Source organism: Micromys minutus (assembly GCF_963924665.1).
Source record: "Micromys minutus genome assembly, chromosome: 9".
In the NCBI taxonomy this organism is placed as follows: Eukaryota; Metazoa; Chordata; class Mammalia; order Rodentia; family Muridae; genus Micromys; species Micromys minutus.
Window position 1 is genome coordinate 33522934 of NC_137978.1, and position 5883 is coordinate 33528816.

Below are 5883 nucleotides of genomic sequence, written 5' to 3' on the forward strand. Positions count from 1 at the left end.
GCTCCATCCTTTAAAGATCCAAAGGCCGCCTCTCCCCCCCACCCCACCCCCGGTCTGCTCCGTGCTCTTTTATCTTTCCCTTCCGCCGGAAGCGGCTCCGGAAGCTACCGCAGTTTTGGATCCGCCCCCATTCTTTTCGCTTGCTTGCCGAGGGTTGGCGCAGAAGAACCTCAGGGAAGGTGACCTCAGTCATTTTTTCTCAAGTTGTGCATATACACAGACTACATATTTACTAATGCATTAAAGCAACAACAACAAAATGTACAGAGTCACGTGGCCCAGACTAGTCTCTAATTCGTTTTGTAACTGAGATCACGGTTACTGAAGATCCTCCTGCCTCCAGAGTGCTGGGATTGTATGTGTGCACCGCGCCTTGTTTATGAAATGCTGGGGATAGAATATGGAGCCTAAGACCGGATGCGTGCTAGGCAAGCATGCCACAAGCTGAGCTACATCCTCAGCTCCAACTTAACTGTTTTTTGTTGTTTTGTTTCTCAAGACAGGGTTTCTTTGTGTAGCCCGGGTTGTCCTGAAACTGGCTCTGTAGACCAGGCTGGCTTTGAAATCAGAAACCCGCCTGCCTCTGACTCCAGAGTGCTGAGATTTTAAAGGCGTGGGCCACTACTGCCCGGCCCAATTTAACCTTTTTTTTTTTTTCTTCTGAAACTGCTTCTCGGTGCCAGCAGCCTCGGTGACCTTGAGCACACTGAATCGAACAGTCTTGCTCAGGGGCCTACACTCTCCAATAATGACAATGTCACCGATCTGGACATCGCTGAAACAGGGAGACAGGTGCACAGACATGTTCTTGTGACCCTTCTCAAAGCGGTTGTATTTTCGAATATAATAAAGATAGTCCGAGTGGATGACAATGGTCCTCTGCATCTTCGTCTTCCTCACACCACCAGACCTCAGATGGAGACATTACTAGCAAAGGGGCATTTCTTGTCTATGGCTCTCGATGGCCTCCTTGGGCGTCTTGAAACCTAGACCGATGTTTTTGTCGTACCAAGGGAGTTTTTCCTTGCCAGTTTCTCCCAGCAAAATACACTTCTTGTCTTGAAAGATTGTAGGCTGCTTTTGGTAAGCATGTTACGCTCCACCTGAATGTCTATCATCTTCCCAGCAGTCTGAGAAAAGGAGAGCCAATTTAACTTTTAAAGTGTATAGTTGGGTGGGAGTAAGAATAGTAAAGCCGGGGGGAAGCATCCCCGACTTTTTTACTTAATTGTAGAACAGGCCCCTAAGTGAAAGGAGCCAGGCAGGAGGGAGGGAAGGAAAGAAGACAGGCTGTAGGTATAGCTTCAAGGTAAAGAGCCTCCCTATCCCTGGGTTAATACCCCAATCAGTAAAACCAAAATAGAGAGTCAAATACTGTACAATTCCACTTACATGAGGTCTATTCTGGAGTTGTTACGATCATAGACACAGATGAACGGTGGCCTCCAGAACTGAGGAGAGGAAATGCGGAGTTGGGATCTTAGGAATACAGTTGCAGTTGTGGTGGTGGCCACGCTTGGACAATATCCTGTTTTCGTTGTTTCTTTGAAACAGCATCTGACTCTGTAGCCCAGGCTGACCTCAACTTCCTGGCAGCCTTCCTAGCTCAGCCTTCCAACACTAGGATCACAGGTGCCAGGCACAAAATACAGCTCTACATGTATGTGTGTGCCAGCACATGTGTGTCACAGAAGTTCTCTTTATCCACCGTGTGTTCCAGGCTGGAACTCAGGCTTGGTGGCCAGTGCCCTTACCTGCTGAGCTTCCTTGCTGGTGCAGCTGACATTTTAAAATTACACATATTAGCTTAGACCTAGTAACACAAGCTGTAACCCCAGCTGCTGGAGAGTCTAATTCAGATCTTCAGAGCGAATTTAAGGACAGCTGGGCACTTGGCTAGCATGTGTGAGGACCCAGATTCTATCTATCTTCAGTATCACAAAGAAGAAGAAGAGTATGTATGTATACTGGTAGACAAGTACTTTTAATAGTTTGGGTAAATTTATCTGTAATGTGCTAATTTGACTTTTCCCTGCCACTCCTATAAGGCTCCAACTTCATCAATGTATTTTATATTATTCAGTACTTGATTTTCAGCCCTTACTGCCATGGTTTCATATCATTGACCATTCGCTCCTTTATGTCTCTGCCCCAGTTTCCATAAAATTTCAGATCCTTGGGACTTTTCCCTAATGACTAGCATAAGAGCTGGTGTGTGTTGAGAGGTCAGTAAATATTTATGAATGAACCAACTAAATGAAGCCCTAAAGGGCCAAATAGGTTATTTCAAAGCTGCAATTTCTCATATGACCTCTAGGTGTCACCATTGGTCTCATTTTAACCACCTCTTGCCCTGGTTTCCATGAGAGGGAGGGGTAATGGACAAGATTCTTTTTCTAGGTTTGAAATCTCCCTCATCTCTGGAAAGCCTGCTTTGATAGGATGGTGACTAACCGTCCCAGATTCTCCAGGGCTGAATTTTAGACACTTCAAAGAAAACTGAATGTGAAATGTAAGCTGGAGCCTGGATGGTGATTCCCTACTACTCTTGTACAGGATAGCCTCAAACTCAGGAGATTGACTGGGAACTCACAAGTATCAATGTTCTAGCCTCCCTAGCTGCTCGGATTACAGGCATGGCCACCAAGACAAAGCAAAGATCCATGCCTCTAATTTCAGCGCTGGGAGGCAGAGGCAGGTGGATCGCTGTGAGTTAGAGGCCAGTCTGGTCTACATAATGAGTTATGGCTAGCCAGGACTACATAATAAAACCCTGTCTCAAGACAAACTGAGACAATCCCAGATAAATTGAGATTATGTTTATGTAGAACACCTCATCCAGAGTTTGAGTTCATCAAATCACTACAAATGCGAGGCCAAATTTCTCTTCTTTCCAGATACTCTGTACAATTCATCTATCCATTCAAAAGTTGTATTTTATTTATTATTGTTGTTGTTAGTGTGGATACAGTGTGTGTGTGTGTGAATGTGTGTGTGTGAGTGTGTGTGTGTGTGTGTGTGTGTGTGTGTAAGCCTTTTTTTCACTCACTGAGCCATCACAATGCTTTCTGCTGAGTTTTGGCTACAATTCAGTATTAAACAAGAACTGGTTGTATACAGACTGAGTTCTGAGTTGGATGGACAGTGGTCACACAGGAGTCTGACAGTCACATATCCACTCTCTAGGATGTATAATAAACCACATTTTGCATCTTTTCATGTTAAAAAACAAAATTCAAATACCCCTCAAACATTTTAAATTAATTAATTGAGACAGGATGTCCTGAAACTTACTGTATAGACCAGGCTGGCCTTGAACTCATAGAGATCCATCTTCCTCTGCCTCTAGAGTGCTGGGGTTAAGGGTGTGTGCCACCAAGCCTAGCATTGCCCTGACTTCCTTTGATGATAGACTACAACATGGAAGTGTGAGCCAAATAAACCCTTTTCTCCCAGAATGCTTTTAGTCTTGGTATTTTATCACAACAATAGAAACCTTAAGACAATGACCTTGAGAAAATCATTTAACCCCTAAAATATTAACTTCCTCAACTGACAGAGATAATATGTTCACATCACAAGTTTGTTTGGAGGTCTAAATTGGCTGAGCTATGTATTTAATCCCATAAAAGTTGACTGAGCAATTGCTGCATGTCCCATCAGGCTTATGTTACATTGTAAACATAGTGTGCTAGCCCTCCTGTGGCCCCTTGGCTATGTGTTTCCATTGTCTGAGCTCTAAGACAAAGGCTGAGGCTGGAGAGCTTTAGTAACTTGCCCACAGTCTCTGAGCTGTCAAATGGTGGGATGGGATTTTTAGACCTGGGCAGTTAGGATCCAGTTAGTTCCCAAGCGCGATCTTCTCAGCCAGGATGCCATATGGAGCAGGGCTGAATAATGAATAGCTATTATGCTCATTGTAAGTTAGCCTTAAGTGCTTTTTATATCCGCGGTGCTCAGTGTTAATTATTAGTGTATTTGGATGCAACATTTATCCTTTTTGTTCCTATTTTTTTTCCACAGCCATGGCAACAAAGGGCCCTGTGCTCTCTGTAGAGGAGCACCCTGCCTTTGTCCTATCCAGTCCGGTGCTCTGCGAACAACAAAAGATGTGGCCGCCCGGCTGGCTTCCCCACCCCCACCAGAGCTCTGAGACTGAGGCAGGTACAGATCAGCAGACCAGGAGCAGGGCTCACAAGTGAGGTCATGCTTAATAAACTTGATTAATTTCTTTGAGCAGCAGCCGTGCAAGAGGACAAGGGTGAAACAAGAGACAGTAATTCATCCTGATTTCGAGGCACAGGAACTCAGCTACAAGCAGCAGAGATTTCGTGAAGATGCTGTTGGGGCTCAGCCGTGGAAGCAGCAGGAAAACTCAGTGACAGGGACATATTTGCTCGTGATGACTTAGTGAAAAGGTCACCCGTTCCCAGGGACAGAACACAGACTCTCTAAGTCATTGAACTAAGGCACTGTCTCCTGCTTGGATCCCTCGAAATGCCTCCTCAGCATATCAGTCTGATAACAGTAAAGATAACCCTGGCTGTAAGGCTTGTAATGCTGTGTGTAGAGTGCTTTAGGACAGTCTAAGAAAACTGGATATGGTGGCTCACCCCTTTAATTGCAGCACTTGAGGAAGCAGAAGCAGGTGGGTCTCTGAGTTCAAGGCCAGCCTGGCCTACAGAGTGAGTTCCAGGACAGGGACAGCCAGGGCTATATAGAAAAACCCTATGTCAAAAATTCTGAGGGAGAGAGAGAGAGAAGAAGAAGGAGGAGGAGGAGGAGGAGGAGGAAGGAGGGAGGGATTCCAACACCTAGGCCCCTTATAAGCTTGCCCTACTCTGAGTCGGCTGTATAGGTACCTGAGTTTTGTGGAATCTCTTTTCCAACAGGCCCGAGGCCTCTCCACAGCAGGAATGACTGACCCAGAGTTTCGGCAGAGTTGGAGTACGAAACTACAGGGCTCTCTGCACCCCTCGCGGTGAACAAGCTCAGGACCACGTGTACCTTTAGCTCCTATTGCTACATCTGGCAAGAAGACCTCTAGAGACCACACGCACTTGTCTCCTCTCTTCTAGCCCAGCTGGTTAGTGCGAGTCAGGTATTGGTGTGGGAATGAGTTTATGCTTTGGTCTTCCTGGTGAAATGCATAGGGTTGTCTTAGGCATGTTCAGTTGCTCTAACAGAATATCCTAGGCTGGACAGCATGAACACTGTTCTTTCAGTTGAGTCTGAGATCAAGGCATTAGAAGACCCCATGTCAGGTGCTGTCATGCTCTGGGGGCCATCTACTTGATGGGATTCCATATGGCATAAAGGAGCTAGAGAGCCGTCCGGTCCTTTTTGTAAAAGCACTAATCCCTTTGATGAAAGTTTTACCCTTCACCCGCCCCCTCCACGAAGGCCCCATCTCCTGACCTTTTTACCTCGGTGGTTAGGATTTTACTTTGGTGGCTAGATTTTATCAACAGCAAAGATGACATCATGGAGAACTAGGAATCTTGTCCTTAACAGCACCCTGTCTTCCAACCCCGGAGACCACTGTAATGCTAAGCTTCCTCAGGGAAGGTCAATCATGGTCATTACCCGAGCCATTTCAATCACAATTTCCATGACTGTGTAGAGAGCGCTCTTGCTGGTCAGACTTGGGTAGCATCTTGATGTTTTGTGGGCCCCTTCCTAGATTAAAAGTTTCTTTGGTCGTGTGAAAGATGGAACCCGAGGCCTCGTACACATGCTGGGTGAGCACTGTACTACTGGGGTGGATCCTCATTTCCCAAATTAAAAAATGTTTTATTACATTATTAATGATTTATTGTGTGTGTGCATACCCACACGTGTGCCTGCGTGTATGCTGCAGTGCGCATGTTACTGCAAGAGGAC

General features: G+C 45.8%; 1 pseudogene across 1 annotated transcript; it reads right to left on the reverse strand.

Annotated features, from left to right (window-relative positions):
• Positions 1 to 621: 621 nt before the first annotated feature.
• Positions 622 to 1092, reverse strand: LOC308424283 (small ribosomal subunit protein uS17-like; annotated as a pseudogene). The gene has a single exon. The product of its transcript is annotated as a small ribosomal subunit protein uS17-like (transcript).
• Between the last annotated feature and the right edge of the window lie 4791 nt (positions 1093 to 5883).